This window comes from Gnatocerus cornutus, chromosome 1 (assembly GCF_029298725.1).
Source record: "Gnatocerus cornutus isolate USDA-ARS CGAHR chromosome 1, icGnaCorn1.1, whole genome shotgun sequence".
In the NCBI taxonomy this organism is placed as follows: Eukaryota; Metazoa; Arthropoda; class Insecta; order Coleoptera; family Tenebrionidae; genus Gnatocerus; species Gnatocerus cornutus.
The window spans coordinates 30,762,475-30,785,561 of record NC_142233.1 but is presented as its reverse complement, the minus strand read 5'-3'; the positions used below and the strand labels follow the sequence as shown (position 1 = coordinate 30,785,561).

The 23,087-nt window shown below is 36.2% G+C and overlaps 1 protein-coding gene across 1 annotated transcript in view; it reads right to left on the bottom strand.

Annotated features, from left to right (window-relative positions):
• LOC148181538 (MAP/microtubule affinity-regulating kinase 3-like) overlaps positions 1-23,087 on the bottom strand; it is an 81,192-nt gene that overhangs the window by 20,479 nt on the left and 37,626 nt on the right. The gene's annotated exons all lie outside the window — the stretch shown is intronic.

Below are 23,087 nucleotides of genomic sequence, written 5' to 3'. Positions count from 1 at the left end.
TAAAAACACAGACATTTAGTTTTACGAGGGTGGTTATTGTGGTCTTATTTTTTACAAGTTTTTGAATGGTTCACCGAAAACTTTGCCCCATTCGAATAACTGCGTTGTGGGTTTAAAATATCAGGTTTCAGTGAAAATTATGAAAAATACGCAAACAAAGTTGATTTTCCAAATAATCGTGTTTTCCAGTTTTCCGGGGAATCTGTGACGCGCTTTGCCTTCGCACGTGGATTGGTATCCAAGCGTGGCACCTTTGTCAACAAATAAAATTGCTTTCTATTATGACTAGTGTGACAAAAATGTTAAAGGAAAATCCGATGCGTCAACGATGGCAGAAGCAAGAGTGAGCGGGAAAGCCAGTCCGTCATCATTTCCTGAAATAGCTCGTCCACAGCGAGCGCCGCGGCGCGAAGCGTCGGTGTAAGTCCCCGGGGCTTTTCCAGCCACTGGTGTGTTGTCGAATTGACTTCAAAGCTGTTCTTGTTGGAAACTCGTTAGTGTGCAGCAGGACTTTTTGCCCGTTACCGTTGGTATCCCTGCCGCATCGTATAGCCATTATTGCCGTGCGTTTCCTTAATTATAATCCAATCAGCCAAGTTTTACATAATTAGGGGTGGTGCGTCTCGGAAGCCCTTGAGGGGAATTTTTAATTTGTAGGTCATGTGCAAGTTTTACCTTCAACAACACGATCAACCATGATAAATTTAATTAAAAATTGTTGGACTGAGAATGCAACTAATCTTTTTCAAAATTACCAATTTCTTGGTCTACCAATTTCAGGTTAATTGATAAAAGCCTCTTCACCATTAAATAACATTTAACAGCGCAGCCAACAAACGCACGGATTTAATTATTTTTAACCTGATTAAGTTTAATTAGAAAATAATTGCGCGTATTACAATGATCTCAGACTCTCTGACCCGAAAAATCCTTTGGTACTAAGTTCTGCACCAAAGTCGACACTGCCACCAATTGCGAATTTGTAATCCATGTAGCGAGGGAGAGAGTGATTTCGTTGTAATTCATTCCCTTCTCGACTTCGCCCAGCATATATCTCGCAATTTGAATATACAGCCCTACTATTTGTAGACCGTCGTTGAATTTAAAATTTAATTCAAGAGCCAATAAATCGGAAACCAGTAACACTGAAATTGAATTGCCGATCTAACACCATAAGAGCAGGAAATGCTAAAAGACGGCCAATTTTAGCTCTATGCAAGTATAATTAAATTTCTCATTTATTAATATTTCTTTCAAAATATCATTGTTAAAAAAGAGTTTTAAAGCCGCGGGAGGTTGAGTGAATTTTTTATCAATGCATCATCGAGATTTACAGGGCTTAAACTTTGACTCTTTTTAATGGCTTTCGTGCTCGAAATTTCAAGCTGATTTTTGGCGTACATTTGGATTATAACATATTTTTACGTTTTTTAATGTTCACGGAATTTGGACCATATACCTATTTAAAGTTAAGTCTGTTATTTCAAATATGAAAAAGAAATATAATTACAAAAATGGTGGATGCGCTTAACGTCATTTTTCCGATTTAAAAGGGATACCTGTAATGGACACATATCAATTTTAATTAATAAGACGGCTTCACAAACAACTACTAAATTTTTTTAGTAATCGCAAGATACACGGTGATTTTTAAAAAACGGCAGGTGTTGTAGTATTTTTATTTATGAACCGATTTGGAAAATTTAAAAAACAAATTAAATGGTTTTTAATTTACTATACTATCGCGGAATCAAAATTTTGAACATCAAACTGATTGATGTTTAAAAATTGTAAACTGTCCTTTGTCTTTATAACCTTAAAATTTATAAACGGTACAGCAAGTGTCAGAAATTGACTTTGTATGTCAGTCACAATGACAATAAAGATTGCTTTACATTGCCATGTCAAAAAGTGATGTTCGAAATTTTGATTCCGCGATAGTAAACTGATGATTTTTTAGATTTTTAAACCATTTAATTTGTTTTTAAAATTTTTGAAATCGGTGCATAAATAAAACTTCCACAACATCTACCGTTTTTGAAAAATCACCCTGTATAATAACAAAAAAGTTATAATATAAGTGATAATGAAATACCTGCTAATCTGCAATAAAAATGACAAGAAACAAATTTGTTCCTGATGCTTCGACAATTTGGTGACAAATTGACAAATGTGACAGTTCTTGTTTGACATTCGCTGGACTTGCAGGAGTTGCATAACTCGCTCTGCTGAAAAATACAAAAATTCTCTGCAGGAAAAATGAAGTTTAGAGACGACTTTTTGTTTTATGAAGAGTGAATAATAAGTATTTTCGTGTAAGTTTCAAAGCAGAATTTTCAATAATAATTTTGCATTTTTTTCAAATTGTTTTTTTCTTTTAAAATTTGCAAATTTCCAATAGACGACAAACAGGTCAAAAACAGTGTCCTCTTTGAATTTCGCATGATTTTTTATAAAAATAATGCATACAAATACATTTTTGCAAAAATGGTGGATGTGCCACTTCAGTTATTTCTAAATGAAAATTTCTGAACATTTGTAAATATAAAACGTAAATTGCAGTGTTATAGAGTTTTCATGGATTTTAATTTTTTTCATGATGAGTGTGTGGATTTCTCATTTTTCATAGTTGTTGGACTATTTTTGTTATCTTCATATCAACAAAGCAAGAGCCGATAATGCAGCAACCGACAAAATGATGAACGAGCTTAGCTCGACACGAAACAAATCACTGTCCACAATTATTAGCAACTCGTGTTCGCATACGGCATGGTCGTCCAAACTTGAATCTAAAATAAATGAATTTTATGCAAAGCTGTGTTAAAACGTCGTCGAGTCTATTTGCCTTGTAAATGACAAAGTACAACATAAAAAGACTATTTAACGATACATCAGAGAAAAAGCACGTTTCTTTCAGTTAAAACAAAGTAAATATTTATTAGTCTTTAACTTTTGTTTGAGTATCAGCATTTTGTTTTTTCATTTATCTTCTAGATCAATACGCGATGGTTTTAATTAAAAGTAAATGAATTCCCGGCGGAAGATAACATGTACACTTCTCGAATCTTCCACGTCCACGACGGAATTAAACGTCATCTCTCCAGGAAATTGCAGCGAATTTACAACTAGAGTCAACAAGTTCCTGTCTGTTTAGATAGGAGCAATCAAAAGAATCGATTTTTCTAAAAGTCATGACAGCCACATCGTGACACAAGAGGCATAATTATGGTTTTAATTAGTACCTTGAAGGCAACACGGGCAGAGGCAAACACTGATTTAGGCCATAATTTGGCCGCGCCTGCTATAAATGAACACGCACACACGCGCTGCAAGGGCCGAGCTTGCGAATGACACGACCTTTGCGGCTGCTCTTTCTCTTTCGGTTCTCATTACAGAGAGTAATGTGGGGTTAAATACCAAACTAAGGCAACACAAGAAATTATGAAAACCAACACCGCGCTTCTAGTTTACACAGCTTGACGGTAATGTGGAGCTTGCACAGCTAATAAATTTTTTCACGGGTAATATAACAACACTTGGAAGAAAGTAAGTCGATTTTAATGTTGTTCCATTGTCTCGTGCATCGGTGAAACTTTTTAATCTTTATCCCAACGCGAAGATTACTCTCGGCTTCGACAGGATTATAAATTAAAATATCATTCCGCATTGCCGAACAAATTCGCTCATTCTACACGATCTCCATTCATTCGACATCGTTTATTCCAGCCATTTCAGATACGAGAAAACGGGACTCCGAACCCCCGTTGATAGAGGCGAGATCTTCGTCTTACATCAGGATTTTCTCGTTATTCCATTTGAGAAAATAATTTGAATAAATTTGATTAATTTGTAAAATAGCAAGCTCAATCACGTGATAGCAACGGAATTCGTTGAATTTAGCGTCAAGCCGAGTGGAAAGGGCTGCAAGCTTCGACGGCTTTTATTCGCGTACGCCTAAGCAAAGTGAATGAAACGATCTTTTGCAAGTATTCAATCGACGACAGCTACAAGACATGTCTCAGATGTTACTGGGGCTCTTTTGTCGATCGACGCTGCCATTGAGGTACCTGCACGCTTTTATAGCAGTTTTAAGGTTTATGACGGCGAAGCTAAAAGGTAATAAAATTGTAGTTTCACATTAAAACTTTTATCGGGCGCATCCACCATTTTTAAAAATGTCAAACAATATCATCTTCACAGGTGTGTCATAGGTCCTACTTCCACTTAATTCTAAAACATTTTATAATTTTTTTTACACGGTCTAAGCACCTGAAGCTAATTTAATTTTAATTAAACGATTTCAAATCTTCTTAATTTAGTCAAATTTGTAATGTTGGAAATTACTAATTTGGATTTTCTACTTCTATTTTCTATATTTCCTAAATTCTTAGAATTCATCATGAAGTATTTAGGTAATTTTTTGATCCATTAGACTATTTATGTTTCTTGATGACAGATCATTCCTTAGATTTCCTAGATTCTACAAAATTTGACTTAGATTTTTTAGATCCTTTTTGATTTTGCAAATTTTCTATTTCAATGCCTAAAATTCAAGTTAGGTAAATTGTTTATTTATTTTTCCGCGCTTCAGGTTTACCGCATTTTTTAACTCTTTGGATTTCTTAAGTTTTTTTTATATTCTTCTAAATTTTTGATCTCTTCAAACTCTTAACAGTGTTAATTTTTTTTTGGACTTATGAATTGTAAACGTCAGATTAACATTTTAATGACATCCTCGGAAACATTATATTTACAAGCGCCCTGGACGTTTACACACGCCGTGCGGTTAAAGTTGCCCAAATCGTCTGCTTTTCAGATGCGTTTATAAATTAAAATTACATTACCATAATGAAGATTGATCACCAAAGTGGTGTCTACCTAAATTATTATCTTAATAAAGACAATATTTCTCTTTTTAAAGTCAAATTAAAACATTTTTTATACAGCGCCATCTTGTGTACTTCTTGTGCACCAACTACAAAATTGACAGAATTGACAGATGATGAAATTTATAAACGTCAGATGTGACAGTTTTTATGAATTTTGAAAAACCCAATTATTTAAATTAAAAGTTTTTCGGCCAAAAAGTTTAATACGACTCTTGTGCGTTAACCATTTTACAGCGCTCAATCATTAAAGCACTCCGGCTACGCCGTCGTGCTTCAAACTGATTTCGCGCTGTAAAATGTAAGTTACCACACGCGATTGTAAATAACTATTTTAGATATTTTATCTACGATAGTTCAGAAAGTCGGCACTTTTTGCACGTATTTTCTTTCAAAAAGTACGAGTTTAGTGCACTATACAATAATAGTTATTTGTGTCCTAAGGCCAAAAAAAACTTCTTTTTTGGCCAAACCAAAAGAAAGCGAGAACACTTTTTAGCCGTGATACACACAAAATTGTTTAGATGACTTCATTAAATTTACAAGTTTATTAATTTTTGTTTATGATTTATTGATCTAATCATTTATAACAACTGAATAATTGTACATATTTATGGATTCTTCAGAAAAGTTTATATTTTCTTTATTTACATTTGCAGTTGCAGCATGTGTAGCTTCACAATTTGTTTAATTAGTTTTGATGTGCTTTTTTTACGTTGTTGCAGCAGCACTGCTAGATATGTTAATTTTTAATAATTCAACACATTTTTGTAGCACTTTACAGCAGTTTGTCAATTTAATTGTACTTAAATAACTATAAAATTGGGGGTAATGTCGGTATCTTGATGTAATATGCAAAATTATGGATAGATGGCGCCACCATAGATCAGAAAAGACTTACTTTTAGCTCAATCAGCAGATTGTACTTATTTTGCCATTTGATGATAGAGGATTTCTAATTATCTGTTTTAATAAAATTAAAATGGAAAACAATAGTAGATAAAATGTTGTAAAATACACGTTTAAAAAGTATATTCATGGCATTTGTGACCTTTAAAACACTCGTAAACTTTCGTTTTAAACCAGCTACTCATGCAATAAAGACTAAGTTTTCAAACTTTATTAAAAATTTCTTCTGCAGTCTTTCCTATTAAAAATTGTAATTTTTTCAACTATGCATTGCAATAATTTTGACTTAATTGACCCTAAAAGAAATAAACTACAAAGATAACAAATATTCATTTTTAATAAAATAATTAACTTTTAAAATTAGGTCAAATTTAAGAAATTAAGAACTGAACTGTACACAGTAATTTAATTAAAATTGCATACTTAGGTATATAAATTTAATTTCAATTCGAATACCTACACAAATTTGAAGAGAGAAACAAAATTAATTGCTTCCATTTCAGTGGAAATTAATTAAATTAGCAACCTCAAATTTAATTGAAGTTTTAAAATCACACGGTATTAGTCAAGGTTGAAATCAAAAAATGTGTAATTTTGGTGGTGTTGAAAGCGTATCCGAATTGACCATTCGTTTCCCCGGAAGATCATATTTCTCCGTCCCGGAATTATCCTCCCATTCTCAGCGACTCTCGCAATTTCTCGCTATCAATAAATTGATTCCTGGTTGATTTGACGGTGAGTCATTCGGTTCTTTATCACAGGAAAGGCGATGAACATCGATGCCCCAGGTGGCGGGTGACTAATTTCGATTAGATGCGCCACCAATCGGGGGCGGTCGGCAATAAAACCACATCAGGGTTTTATGTTTGTGATAGCGACTGCTTCACTGTTTCAGTGGAGATTGATAATTTTTATGGTGGACATATAAAACGGGGTCGTCAGCAGTGGAAGTGCTTTTGAGCCCGCAACCATCCTATAAAGAACTTCATCAGGAACCTCGGCAATTCGTAAAAATGCAACCGAAACGCTTTTATCAAAAGTGTGCTTCATATGTTCCAGCCATAAAATCAATCGGTACGCCGATGACAAAGCGACTAAATTACTTCATTTGAGGATTGTTACGACTTTTCGTGTCTTTTCGCCACTACGTTATGGTGTATAGAAGTTTTTCATCACAAGGAATTTTAATAAAAGTTGGAGTAATAAACTAAAGACGGGTTTTAGAGGAAATTGGTCGGAAACATTCGGAACGCGTCTGCAGAAATGGATGGACACAGAAAAACACGTCTCTAGCATAAATTACATTACCGATTTCAATACTTTGAGTGAAGTGTATGATTATGCATGCATGTTGCCTTGGAGCTTTACTTGAGATTATAGGGGAGCTTTGTTGCGAGCTTTGAATGGAAGAGGGCCATAATGCTGCTAAGCAATTAATGGTCATGACAAGTTCGCGAAAAAATCGGAATTAAAAATTCACGTACTTTCCATTAATTTATTGATTCATTAAGTAATTAAATCTCTACTCAAAACCCTCTTTCATCCAGCTCTTCAATACAAAAATTTGGTTGTATAGCTCCGAAAACCTTAAGCACAACTCTTGTATTTGATCATTTATCAAGTAAGCGACAAGTTCTCTTTTGCTTGGAAAACCCGGAACGACGGACGTCTTAAATAAAACTAAATTAAAACGTCATTGTGACATTCAAAGGGCTTAATTGAAATTGCGGGCAGAGGAATACATTGAACAGCTATGTCAATATCCGGACCGCTGCGTCTAATTGATCGGCCCTGTTACTCGTGTTGCTAGAGAATGTTGAAGGGTAACGAGGAAAATATCAAAAGGAAAAGGAAAGAGGAGCGCAGAGAAAACGAGAGAATTCACTGTTATTAAACTATGTTCGTTGCGATCGTATGAGTTTGCGGTTGCTACATTTTCCGTAACATCCTGTCAGTATTTTATAACAAGCAAAGTTGAAACTTAATAAAAAAGAAACATGTTGAGACGTATAATTAAAGATGATAGTTTTTCTTGTTTTTTTTGTCGTGCTACGAAAATATCTCTTAAAACGAATGGAGCGATAAACTATAAACCAACTTTTGTTTAGTTGTTTATTGTCTGCAGTAAATTTCTTTTAGTAGCATCTAATACCTATTAGAAGCCGATGACTAACTAGCCGTAAACGTTACAAGTTGAGTTATGTAAATCTGTTAACGAATCCTAATAATTTTGTTTGTTCGCAGCTACAATAGTTAAGTTACAATGGCAACCGTAAATGCGGCTTACACAACTTTGTCAGATGATTAGATTAAGTAAACAGTTTGCACTGTAATATGGTTCAATCAAAACAAGCAAAGTAGACTTAGCATCAGTTCAGCGATTTGCACAAGACTTGTGAATGGTAGAATTGCGCGTAGAAGCTCGCAGCCCGAACTGGTTCTAGTTCCCTGATATATGTTGCGTGAAGGGAGTCGGGATGAGATGCAGGACCGCTAATCCCTTTCCAAGCGGCATTATTAATGAGGAGACCAAAGTTTCGGTGAGCTGACGTTTTCCCGTGTTCCTTGGAACAATATTAGCGCAGTATATTGATCTGAAGACCTGAGTTTGTATACCACTTGCTGGAATGCGGTGGAACTAATGGGTCGTTTTTAAATTATGTACAATTGATGGCGCTGCTTGCAAAACTACGTGTAAAATATACTGTACTTTGCACGCCGCGCTGAGGAAATTGAAATTTCGCTTCATTTTTTCGCCGCGAAAGTGGTTTAGATTAAATTAGTTGTGGCGGATGCGCCGGGGATATTTTTTTCGTAGTTTGCCCTTAAATTATTGAATTAAGAGATACGAGAGCAATTACATTTTTGGGATATTAAAAAATTCCCCGCTTTCATATATCAACATTATTGGTTTCTTACCCGGCGCATCCACCATATTTATAATAACGTCGCTGTCGCATTTTGCGTCGTCGTGCTTTTGATGTGTAATAGTCGCCAGCAATTTACATAAACATGAAAGGCAAAGGCGAATTTCGTGTTTTCGAAATACAATAGGTGCCCAGACGGCCATTCTGACACGACGCACTTCTGTCATCATCAAAAAACAAATGGAGGCGACAAATGCACAATGTCCATTCCGCGATAATCAATCGACTTTGCCGGATTGTGTCGATTCGATCAATGCTCAACATAAATTTTGAAAGCACTGACACAGCAACCGCACCACACGTGAACCGCACATCTATCACAAATGGTACACTAAATGGATTTTTGGATTGAAATTTTGCGGGATCATAATTTGTCGGTGTTTCAACACTTATTTTTGTTTACACGCCGCGTGTCAAACTGTTCGCAGGAAACTTACTTTCGAGCATCACCATTATAGAAATTTAATATGCATGGCATAATTTTATAACAAAGTTTAACGTACTTAACTTTAAGAACTTAGAATGAAATTGAAAAGTTTGGAAGTTAGTTATAAAGTTTCGCTGTGTTTAAGGCAATTAGATTTTTGCGTTGCACCCGAAAATGTTGTCTTGTTAGCTAATCGCGTTTCATTTTTAACGCGAAAATGTGAAGATAATGAGGTTTAGGTAGTGTCGACACGATGAATATTTACGTAGTTATGTTTGTTGTGAGAAGAGCGTATTTATGCAACGTTTACCGAAGACGTTGAGGAACGGTTGGCAGGTCTGAAATATTCATCTTCCGGTGCTACTCAATTTTCTAAGAAAACATCGCATGCAGCAGTTTCCAACTTTAACAATTTCCACACAACTTTCTTGTATACATTATCTCGAATCCTTCTCCCTTTTACTTCGCCTTGCTCTTTAGATACTTTTCTCAACTTTTTCATTGGAAAATTATCTACTTTTGTTGGACTTTCTTGTGCCCCTAATAAAGAATCGCCCTAGAAAGCGGCACTTTATCATCCGACGTCGATAGTATTTTTTGTACTAACCGAAACTAACCATTTTCGCAGCTTCGGCGCCTTGTGCAAAAAATGACTACCGCTATAAAGAAAAATTATTCACTTCAGGTAAAAGCTCGAAAAAATGTAAAACGTTGGGGCTTTAACGGGAGACGTCATGTTCATAATCCTGGAAAGTTGAACAACGTCTAAAATATGACAGCAGATTTTTTCAGGGATACTTTACATTCAAATTGCTGGCGCTAAACGCAGCAAAAGTACACATTTCAGTAATAGATGCTTATTTTTTACGAACCGCCATTACAGATGCGATTTGCGGAAAGCGGACTCGAGATAAGTCAACTTATATAATGTTTTCCTCTTTAATAACGCTTTGTTTCATCCGCTGGGTTTTCGTAATCAAAAAGCAAGCTCTTTTAATGCGTAAACGCACAATGTGTGCCAATGGCTCTCAATGAGTCCAGACTTAATTTCAATTTAATTCGTGAATGGAATACAAGACGAGATTAACTTTGAATTTCTTTGTATCAAAAGAATATGATTTTTCTGCAAAAAGTTCCTTTCGACCTTCCGTTAACACGTAGTTGCTCCAATATAATTTTCCTTCACACCTTTTTCTCACTTTATCGGAACTGACGATAAACTTCTTCATTTCCGCTAGAACCGTTTTTCTTTGAAGTCGGGTCGATGTTCCATTATATGCTATTTGTTGTAAATCTGTTCGCACTTCTTTTGATTTGGGCGTTGGGATGGCGGCGGTGTCTTTGTGCACGCACACATCCGCCATTTGTCATGATTTAGAAATGGCATTAATCATTCCAAATGATTTTATTGTTTACGCAACCGGATTCCTAAATGCAGAGGGATAATGAAAGGAAAAGAAATGTTTGGAATTTCACTATACATTAATCAATAGGAAAGGCAGCAGGGAGTCGACGTAAAAAAATCTCGACATTTAATGGTGGATGCGCCCAAGTAAATTTTAACAAATGTATTTCCATATTCCACTTCCCTTAGTTTGGTTATATAATTCACCCTAAAAATCGCGTTTTTTTCCGTACCTGTCTTGGCAGTTTACCCACTTTCAGTCTAAATTTCAGCGCCGTCAGTCTTGATGAAACAGCCTCTTTCACCTCTCAGATATCACAGGCATTTTTCATAAACCTGACACTTCTGGGATCAATCGCCACGTAAAAAACGAACAAACGGTTGCAGGTAGAATAGGAATCGATCATCTTCAAAAATCTAAACTGTCTGGATATCTCTGGATCCGGAAATAGCCATCGATCAAATATCGTTCCCTGACTAAATAACGATAATGACACTGAGTGCAATTGCGGATTCGACTCTCGGGATCGATGGTATTGCTGGTTTGTGTGCGATAGACCGTGGGCTTTTGCAGGAAGTAGATCTCCGATTAGCGAGGCGCCACAACGGAGCAACTTACCAACGACTATAATTACTCTTCACGGCGTTGACGCATTGGTAAACTGCTTTATATTTGGAACGTATTACCACATGGTTTGTCGTTGCAGATGGCAGCATCTCGTCAAAAGGCTTCATATTTGCTCAACATGTGTTCGTACCTTTGCTCGAGCATTATAAGAGCTCTTCAGTTGAGTCGTTTCAATGATTAGAATAGATCAAAGAGGAAACTTGGACAGTTTTTTGTGTTGTTTTTCCCCAAACTTAGCTAGCATTTAAAGTGACCCTCGTAGATCTCTCTGTATTAGCTCCTCGAGTTTCGTGCCGCTATTAATCAAATTTTTTCATCATTTGATTTCCCAAAACGTAAAAGCAGAATAAATCAATGGTAATTTTTAAAATGTATTTCTATAGGCTATAAGATTATCGTGAATTCAACGATATTCTGGAAAGAGGCGGCTCAGTGTCGCCTGCCAACATCGCCGCCAAATCCATTTCTCAACGACACCTTTTATGTTTTTCAATGATCAATTTAAATAAAATCCCGGCGCGGCGCCGACTGTTCTCGCATGATGAATGGAGGCGTGACGTGCGCCAAAAGTTTTTGCGCCCTCGTCAAGACGAATGCGAACTGTTTAAAGTTGCAGGGCGCGCTTATTCATCCCATTGTTGCAGGAACATCTCTCTCATCTCGTACACTTGCCCCGGACAGATACGCGACAAAAAGTGCTTGATTAATCTTGGCTTTTGTACGAAAACGGTACGTATAAGACGATACTGGTAGGGACTTAGCACGACGAAATGGGACCTTTCAGATACCGAAACGTGCACTCAAAGGAATGGAGTAATACGCGATTATTAAACGACAAAACCACACAAAGATGTATTGTTTCTGTAAATAATTGCACGGGGTGCTGTTGCTCGGTACAAATTGGCGCATTTATCAGCGGGATGAGGAGATTTCGTGTACCTGAGGAGATTTCCGCGCGAAATTCAAATTTCGAATATCGTTAGCATAACTGCTCGATGTTGCGGAATGGAAAGTTGAACTGTTGATTTAGTTCTTCTTTTGTTTAGTTGAGAGAGCAATCGTAAACGCATGCATAATCGAATCGAATCCGGAAAGGGCGAGCGTCAAGAAAAATTACGACGGAATGGAAATGAGTCTCAGCGAGCAAATTAAATTATCCGATAAATTCAGTTTGTCCCTGAAATCGCTTCGTTGAACGCACGCCGCTTGGTGACCGTAACATCTTCGTTCTTACGTCCAATTAATCTCAGCTGAGCACATTTCATTCTTTCGCTGCCAGCAACGAAGGGTGCATATTTTATAAGCAACAAAACGTGCTTTACTTGCATCTTTAAAAGCGCTTTTTTATTTACAAATTCATGACGCTGTATTTGTGACATTTTTGTTTATAGATACTTTGGTAATGAGTCTCGTGTGAGGTTACTAACAACAAAGGACGATCGATATAACGAAGACAAGAGACGCTGTTAGGATGTTGAGATATCGATAACCACGCAACGACCAATTGAATTACCGCCATTAGCCCACATAATTTAGGTGCCTAATTCAATTGGCTCGTTATAGACTCGTCGTATATCCTCAAAAGTACATTACGGATCGCCAAAGGTCTTCTAATCTGTTGTGATTGATGGTGCGGGGGCGCCGACACTTTCCTACTTAAAACTTAATCAGCTGAGCTTTCGATAATGAGTTGAATAATTTTTGTTCAAGACAACGACAATAGTTCCTGGAAATTACGATCCATAGCAAATTACGCCGTCTGCAATGGGTATGTTCTGCAGCTAATTAGTGCAATAAGTGCAAGTACTTACATCCATTGCCGTGCGATCTTCCTGCTAAGCAAGACGTAAGATAACGAGATTCGTCGATTCATTACACAAGATGCAGCCGCACAATCTTCATTTGAATTAATGGCTCGTTTCTCAGATAACCCTTAATCATGATAAATGGAAGTACGGTGATTCGACAGTATTTTACGACCAACATTTTACACAGGTCGATGTAAACCATCAAAATATCTAATTAGTTCCGACGTAAAATATTCTCTATTCCAAATAATCGTGTTCGCGACGAAATTGTGTTTCCCCTTTGTTTCGACGTAAACTTATCAAGTCTTCTTCGCAACTTTTCATGATCCGCTCTGTTCGTGATTATCTTTTCGTTAATTATTTTCCAAGAACGCGAACCTCTTGAAGCCTTCTAAAATATTGTTAATGAAGGAAGCCCGGGGTGCGCTCCTTCAGACTAATGAACATCGCAATCCTGGAGGCTAGGAAGTTCTCTTGAAAAGGTAGCTACCGAGCACTCTTGCAGTTAGACCGCTCGTTAGATTAGGAAGGGAACTTAAGATGAGGCTCTTACGTAGCAGGAACGATGCTGCAACCGTCAACTATGCAAACGTCCGTAACCGCAAGCGGGAGATTTCGTATGCTTTCTCAGCCATTAGACTTAAGTACGGCACCAACTTCCCAAACACTTTTGTCCAAACTGCACTGAATATACGACGCTGCCACGTTCATTACCTTCCCGGAAACTAAAACGTCACCGGAGATTTTATCCATCAGAATGGAATTAGATTCAAGGAGGAAACGGTAGCAACTTTGCTGAGGTCATTTTGACTTTTTCCGACGCAATTGATAACTTTCCACCCCTTCAACCCCGAAGAATTATGTACTGAAATCGACACGTGCCTCGAAGGGTCTTTCCAAGTCCTAATTTCATGTAAATTCAAGTCGGTCGCACAGTTGTCGCCTTAGGCCCTTTATCCCTTCGTATTTGATCGCTGTGTTACCCTGTCGATATGTAATTATGACAGTCAGGATGTATACATATGATGCCAACACACGGCCATCTCTCAGTCTGTAATTATGTGCAGAGTGTTTGCAAGCGGCACTCCAATATACCACAACATGTACCCTTCAGCAAATACAACGATGAGGTTAATCTAACGCCTAAACCATAACGGCACAAAGCGGAGGTGGATTATATCCAACGCGTAAAAACCAAATACATGATTTAACTAATTCACAACCGGTCATTAAACTGAGTTATTTCTCTAAATTGATTAAACAGAAATTTTATAATTAAAAACAACCTTTTTGACCTGGACCTCTTGGCTTCTCGTTATTAAAATTAAAAAGCATAAATAAACGGAATTTATTGGGCGACAGGTGTTTCGGTAGCATGTAGTGAGGTGAGCCTAAAATGTTGTGCATTGATCGCCTGAAGCAAAGCCGCTTGCGCCTCGTTCGTCATCATTTAAAAGGCACTAGCGAATAATTAGCAAGTGACTAATTCATTAAAGCGCGCACTGAGGTAGTGACGAACTAAGCATTTCGTGAACACGTGCGTGTTTGGCTTCCACGGAGTGGTCAATAACTCGCGAAATCGTACGGATTCGGAAATTAACGGAGATTTAGACGGGGAATCAAAGAAAACGACGTGCGACATCGAGCAAATAAAAAATCGAAGAATCCGCAAAAGTTAAATGCATTCTAAGATTTTTTAAGTTTAACTACGAACGGTAGTATTTTCAGCTTCAAATTTGATGTTTTTTGCCTGATAGATGGATAGTACAGTTGCTGACAAATTTTTTTAAACGTCAAGTTCCTGTCAGTTTTAAAAAGTCATAGTACTTCAAGCTTTATTGCCATTTGATTGTCATTTTGAGTGACGTTTTTTTTAATAAATTGACTGATTGTGTGAGATATGACACTATTAAGGGTGGATTTAAAATTGATGACAAATGGTTCACATTGATGCCCAAAAATTTTTGTCAGCAACTGTAATATGCGATCAACAGTCGTCTTGCGTTTTTTTTTTTTCAGAAAAGGGATGAAGCGCCCTCTACTGAGAGAAATACTTTCTAATTCTTATTCTAGATAAGCAAATAAATAGAAATTTCTTCTTTTTTTCAAATGCTAATTTATATGGATTAAAAAACTCCAATCATGCGCTAAATTGCGCAATTTAAAAATTCTAGAGAACTTTTCAACGAACAAAATAGACAGATTAGGTTTTTGAGTTTAAAATATTTGCAGATACGATTTACAAATACATACAAAAAAAATTGGAAGATTCAAAAAAATCTAAAGAATCTTCGGACTCTAAAAGATTTGAAGAATAGAAAAAACGCAAAAGATTATAAAAATCTAAAGTACTCGAAGTAACTAAAGACCATAAGACAAGCATCTGAAAAATGTGAAGAATTCGAAGAATCTGAAGAATCTAACTCATAATTTAAAAGGCATTTTCAACGCATGCCTAAGAAAAGTTCCAACCTTCAGGCAAAGAAGCGTCATCACCCAAATGATTTTACCCTTTTCCGTCCCGTTTTTATTGACAGCAGCCTCGGCATCGTGAATCTAGTTTTGCGTAATGACACTATACAAGGCCGACGAAGACGGATCCGTAAGGGTTGCCGCTAATTGAATTTACGATGACAGTTTGTGCCCCGGGAGGCCGTATATTTGGCGACGACATCGCTTCCGCGATGCCAATATCGCCGCTTCCCCAAGGAACGATCTGCGCCGCTCGCTCGTTTTCGGCCTCCCGGGGCTACAATGCCACGACTTGGTCCACAGATCCTTTCCCTCAGATCTTTGCTGATGTAGCTCACACTTGAATTATTATTTTAAAAGCAGCAGGCCACGGCAACAAACTCTAATTAACGAGAAAAAAACACACGTACGATAATGAAGTCAACGCGTTGACTTTCATAATAAAGCGGTTTATCATTAAAATTATTAATGTTCCATTCACGTGTTTCGTGTCGGAGCTGAGATGTTTTGCAAAGAGTGGTGGTTTTGAATTTATAATCAATAGAGATTTGAATAGGAGCCACAGGGGCGGATTCAGGAAAAGACTTGTGCACCTGAAGTGACGGAAAGTAGCGACAGCACAAGTTTTGTTTGGACTCGTATAAAGAATAGAAATAAATCACGTGAAATTTTTGGCGAAACTTTCAAGTCCGGGCCTGACTATACTCTATTTATCAAGCTCTCACAACTCAACAACTGAACAACTTGTGAAAGTAATTTTTTCACATTTTTACAGTAATGAATGGCGCTGTTCTTCATGAATTTATTAATGTGAAAAAGGCGTGGTTCGGCTAAATGTGAGCCTACAATAAATCTTCCCCTCGTTGAAAATGTGTGCTCGTATAATAATAAAGAAGGGGGTTCATCAGGTACCGTAGCTATAGAATCGAATTACGTTGAAAGACTTTGCATATGCATTATGTGGGTCCAATTATTTTCTTTGTTTAAAAATTGTGGCTTGTAGCGACGACTTTAACAATTTGCAATAAAACTCGAATCTTGGCCTTCGTTCATGCCAACACGTGTCACCTTTTGCCCCAGTTCCACAATTCCGAGTCGTAGCTGCACCTCAATATTTCAATAAAACATAATAGATATAATTTTATCCGCAAAACTTCCAAGTTAATTGGTGTCTTCTAGAATTTAAATTCAACGAGCACTTTGAGTTTATTACTTAACTAAATTCTCTAATAGTGCACAAAACACAACAAAGAAGTTTTTGTAGTCATTAGGGTTTGTTTCAGTAAACAAAGTCATTCCAGCAAACGTATACAGAAAATGTACTTGGCATCCTTTCATGCAATTTCTCTCTATATTAGTTTCATTGTTAACCATGAAATTTACGTCAGTAATACAAACTTTTAGAACAAAATACATATAAAATTATAAAGTATTTAAACCGTTGTCTAAATCCCTCCGAAAAAAAAAGTTGCTAATAACTGACCCAAGCAATAACGAGTTGAGTCGTGGTGGGTGATTTGAAATCTCGGTCCTGCCGTTACCTGCAGCTTTATGGACGTCCCGGGATATCGTGACCGACCGACGTGACTCGTCCATTCTGACCATAGATTGCCCGGTCATCACCGTGACTCCGACCGAATTAAAAACTTTTTTCATCTAGTTCGTTCACAAAGTCCGTTATAGTTAAATAAGCTTAATATGAAGCATTTTTATGGAGACGACAAACTTTCACGATTACCGTTTTTTATGCCTCTTTTATAGATATTCGTCAACCAAGATTTGCGATATTGTTATAACATCGACGCGCACAGAAACTTGGTAATATATCATATATCAAACTTTAGTGCCGATTTGGTGAAAATCGCACTGAAGTCGTCAATCGGAAAATTACACCCGCAACCAGAAAAATTGCCTCCACGGTAATAAATTTCTACAGCGGCATGACTGTTAAATAAAAATTTAACAATTCGGTGTTTAATTACGATCGTAAAGTTCCTTAAAGTCGGTGCAGTGCAGTACACACACGAAATAAATTAATCGGATCTAATTGCGAACGTAATGCAGTGAAACAGCAGGTCGTGTAATAGGGGGACAAATGTTGGTTGCATAATGCACATGTGCTTATACGAAGCGACGATTAACGACACACACGCTCCCTAATTTAGTGTTGGCGGCGGTAGCGGCGGCAACACAATGGGATGCACTCAACTGCTCTTTGCTCAGGAGCAAGCTAAGTGTGCCTACATACAATATCACAGACTTATATGCAGATTACCGGGCAAATAGTCTTCACAAAAGCGCGCCACTAGAAATTAACAACTTTCGAGACCGTTTCCCAACTTAAATTATCTGCTGCGAATTTCGCTGCGAGAAGGATGCTTCCACCGAACTATTTACTCCTGAAATTAACCATCTTGAATAATCGCATTACAACTACATACTTCTAAGATGGTTTTGTCTTATTTGGTTTATGGCGGAACCTCTGAAATGTTTTACTGTCATATTTAATAAGTCGGGGAGTTTACATCTCCGGAAATGTGGTTTTTCACACAAGAGCGGTTTTTGTGGGTACCCAAAAGTGAAAAACAAAAATTTCTCTTCGATTCCGTGAGCTTTCTGCACCTGAACTCTTAAATAAGTAATTTTATTTTTTACACTTCTTGATAATAAAATCCAGATGTAGTTAGTAACTCTCATTATTAAAACAATAGTTTCATCAAACGGATGAATAACAAGTTTACAGCAACACTTTATGCACAATGCTATTGACAACCCGATTGAGAAAAAATAGAAAATTAAAATTCGCACAACCATTGAAATTTTCATTGTATGATGCTATGGATGGCTTCTTTATAAATAAAATATGTCATGTAAATTTTTTATTTTGCCAATTTATAGTCAAGATGTGTGTTTGAAATGATAAATAACTAATTGAATGCCAGAAAAATAAAAATTAATTTACAAAAATAAATAAAAAGAGATTTTTTTTGAAAATCCTGTGCAACTGATAATAGATAGATAATCTGATAATAGATATTTATCCAAAATGCACTAATAAAGTAGTTTTTATTCACTCATTTGAAACAGATAAAGTACTCTATTATTCTCTAGAAGCCATAAAGAAAATTATGCCACAGCATAAAATATTTCATCGTTAAAAAATAAAAAAAATTAATTTTTTCTTCAAACGTCACAAAAAGTCACTATTTTTTAGTCGGTTTTAGACAGTAAAGTAGGCAATTTTGTTATAAGCAATGAAAAGCGCTCGTTGACATGGAAACACTTTTGCTGCGTAGGCAGAAAAAGTACTTTGTGTGACGGGTATTATTTGAGACTTACATTTTGCACTTGCAGAATCTTAACTTTAAAACTCTTTAAAACCAATATTTTTCACAGTAAATGTCATCAATGACAACTACATGCATAGTCATCCATGTTTATAACTCAATTTGCGTTCACTCATTGTCGGTCGTGGAATTGAATCTAATGTTTGGAGAAATAGTAGTATTTGTTATTTGGCCGAAAAGTGGCTTTTCTGTCTCGCAATTTTGCATACGCTCGTCTACGCTACGCTTTGCCTTGCTACTGCAATTTAATTGCTCGACAAAAAGTACCACTTTTCTGCCGTATAACAAAATCTATTAATTTTACTCAAAATGTTTACTGTCACGTTCAGTAAAAAAATAATTTTTAATGGTTTAAGTATAAATTAAGACGAATAAAATTTATCTTTTAAAGAAAAAAATGTCATCTGCACCACCAAATCAATATTTACTTCTTCAGTTATCTTGGTTGTAAATTTTATTAAATATCTAAGATATTGGGCTCGAAAGTCCTAGGTGGACCATTCTGTATAAGACTGCTATGGATATTTTTGTGCTCTTAGTCCCAAAATTTATGATTTCTAAAAAAAAAAATTACAGACGATTTTTTTTCCTAATGAGAAGCATTCTAAAATTTTCCAGGGTTTTATTAGAATTTTTTAGAAATAGAATTTTCTAAATATTTCTAAAATCTTTTTTAATTTTATTACATAGTAATTGATTAACGTAATTTTAAATATTATGAAATTTCTTAAAGATTTTTCAGATTTTTTTGGAATATTTAGCTGCCCTCACTCAGATTTCCGGAGATGTTCGAATATTATTTAAAACTCTTCAAAAATTTCTGTAGATTTTTAGTATTATCTAGTGCATTCTTTAAAAAGAAAATTTTCGGAACTTCGTTTAGATCACTTAAATATGTTTTGATTTATTTATTATGTTATTGTCGAAACTGAAGATTTTAAACAAATGGGGTTTATACATTTTTTAGTCTTAGCTTTGAGATTGTATCTAGATAAAAAAAAATAAAACTTAGAAATCTATGAATTAAGGAATTGATGAACTGAATATTTGAAATCCCAAAAACTCTACAAGCATTGAAGCGTATTTATAAAGTTTGAAGGGCTATTTTATCATACGAATATGCACTCTCATAATTTAGTAACCAATTTCATTTTTTATAACCTTCGCTCTTTAATCGTTACGAAACTTCCACTTCAATCATTTAAAACATTGATCGAATAAATGCTCTAACTTTAACTACGTCTATACTTAACCTATTCTACGATTGTTAAGCTCATTGCTCGTTACTCGCGTATGATATTCATGAGAATAGACAGCAAAATTCATGAGCAATCACTAAAAAGTGGCCCCCAGACTTTCGTCGCCGTTGCATAGAATTAGCTGTCAAATTAATCATCATCCGTCAGCCTGATCCCTCATACGATATAAACATCCTGTATTAGCATAACCCGGTAGCGCTGCTTCGTACAACTTATCTTTCTACCACTCGTAAAATATGAGTATCTAGACTTTTACGATAAACAACCTTATCTAGTTCGACACATTATGACCGATATAAATCGGATTCAAAAAATTGAATAATGGTTAAACGGCAGCTCGTGGCACGTTATTAAATCAAAAGCTTGGCGTAATGGAGTCGTGAAGAAATTCATGCATGGAAGAGGGTTTTGGGGTCTCGGACGGGACCGGTTTCACACGAAAATTGGATTTTGGAGAAAAAATTTCGAGGATATTTATGGGGAAGTGGGTTTAAGGCACAGGGATGTGTTAATTCAATAAATGGGTCTGTAAAACACCAAAACTGGCGGCTTTGAGGTTGCGTCTTCAATAAAATGCCTGAGTGCCTACAAAAAATGTCTACAAATGGTGAATGCGCCCAAGTATGTTATTGTGAAAAAATTAAATTTTTATTTAGGAAACACAAGATTTTATTGTCATCACTTTCATTTTGCTGTGGAATTGTTTTAATTCAAAAATTGAAGAAATTACGAGACCTGGCAATGAACAATTTTGGTGGATGCGCCAATGATCTTCTATCCAAAATATTAATTCTACATAATTTTATTTAATTTTTTCTAGATAATAAAATTGATTTGAAATGCAGACAATAAGGCGCTAATTCCGACACTATTTTTAATCACCCTGTATACCCAAAACTGTTTGAAATACCTTCAAAAAAAAGTTATATTTTCAAAGTCGTGCAAAATTAAAGTTTTAATTAAAAAACAGCAATTTATTTTAAAAATTTTAGATATCCAAAAATATCTGTTGCTTTGAGGATTTGTTGCAGCAAACTGGCTAATTCCGCAATCTCGTCTAACGAGGCATTGGGTACGAAAAAGTTTCCCAGTTCCAGAAAATATAAAAGGAATCATGCTGATGGGTTGATCGTGCTCATAGGTCACGTTTCCCGACCTCGTGGGGCATTGCAATCGTGATTCTTGTGCGATTACGAGTAGTTAGAGACTGGTGTGCTGCACCTTGCGACATTTGCATTTGCTAAAATATTATCTGGCTTCCGTGTACTTACACAGAACGACACAATACAGCGCGCATACGACGCCGTGCTGTCCTGAATAAGAATATTTGAGAAATTATTTCCATTTCAATTAAATTCGAACCATTAAGACCACCATTTATGATTATATTTATAGCAGCCATTTACGTCGTTAATCGGTGAATAAACCTGAAATGTTGAGGGCCGGTTTACAATTAACAAAATTATGACATAAATAATTCACAATCTTTGTGAATCGATTAGATGCATTCTTCGTGGTTCTGTATTTGTATGGCTAATGCAGCAAACATGTTCTCGATTCGAGCAGCTGATGAATGTAAAGTACACAAATAAATCACTACAAAAATATTCATATGAAGTAGCGGTAACAGCACCTTTTTACATTATGCAAATACAGAATGGTCTTTCTAGCGTTATCCGAAAAGTCAATTTGTGCTCGATATTTATGCAAATGGCGAACAAGCATGTTAAGCATGCAATTCGGTTAGAAAACGGTCGAAATAATGTGCTTTTTGATTGCCGTAAACATTAAATTAGACAAATATGTCTTTATACGACCGCCGATGGAATCGAAGCACGAGTAAAACAAGAAGCAATACGTGTTCTTATTAAGATAAGAGACGACTGTTTATAATCAAGACATACATCGATTAATAAAATAAACAGCAAAATTATTAATCAACTTGATGGATCGCGGTGGTGTTGAGTTACAAGCCCCAACTTTTTCCAACGACCGAGTTTGATTAGCATAAGAAGACGAGTGCATATCTCGTGATAAAAATTATAAATTTATGCAGATGTTAGAAATAAGTGCTGGAAGTAACTCACTGTTGGGAATAACGACGCAAACTGCAAATGTCTCGGTCAGAAAACGCTCGTCTTTTTGTCGTATTTCTAGTCTTGGAGCGAGATAATTATTTATGTACGCGAGATAAAGAACGATCTTTATCGCGAATAATTCACATCTTCATCGCAACCAGACAAATTATGACTCTGCTTATGTGCTCGACGAATAAATCAACGAGATGCAAACAACGATGCCAGATAAAAAACCAATTAAAGAACGGGGAAACAACACAAATACGAGAATTTTTCACCGGTCATAGTCGAGGACCGGCTTCAGGAAATTTACTTTGGCCGGACCACGATTTACCTACAGAAAAAATCTGTTCGGTTAACACTCCGGCGCGTCCTTATCGTCCTAATTAATGTGGTAATTTGCGAATACAAAAGGAGGGCGTCGGAATTGGGAGACTCAGAATTCCGGAGCGTGCGTTATCGAGTGTGTCCGAATACTGGTTGCTATTGTGCGTATTGTTGTGTCCACTTGATTTATGTTCACTATAAATAAGGGGGCGCGAACTCAATGATGCCTTCGGCTCCACATATCCTACCGGTCCTAACGTCCTATTGACCTCACATATTTTTCGATGAAAATGAAAGAGAATTCAAAGAGAGGATTCACCGCGATGTCATAATTCACACTGTCGCATTTTAATGCGCCTTTCGCATTTTTATTACTAAAACTTTATCACTACAGAGCCACCGTTACTTCATTCACTAAAACTCTTTTACGATATTTATGACGGTTATTATATCCAAACACAAAAGAAAGTTAGGTACTGAAAAAAGTTTCTTTTACTTATTGTACTGTGGCTCTGTAGTTTTAAGTCGGCAGCGAATGGAGTTTTTCTCGAGCAATTAAAATAAACTATTTTGATTTTTGGTAATTTTTGGTGGATGCGCCGGGTAGAAACCGC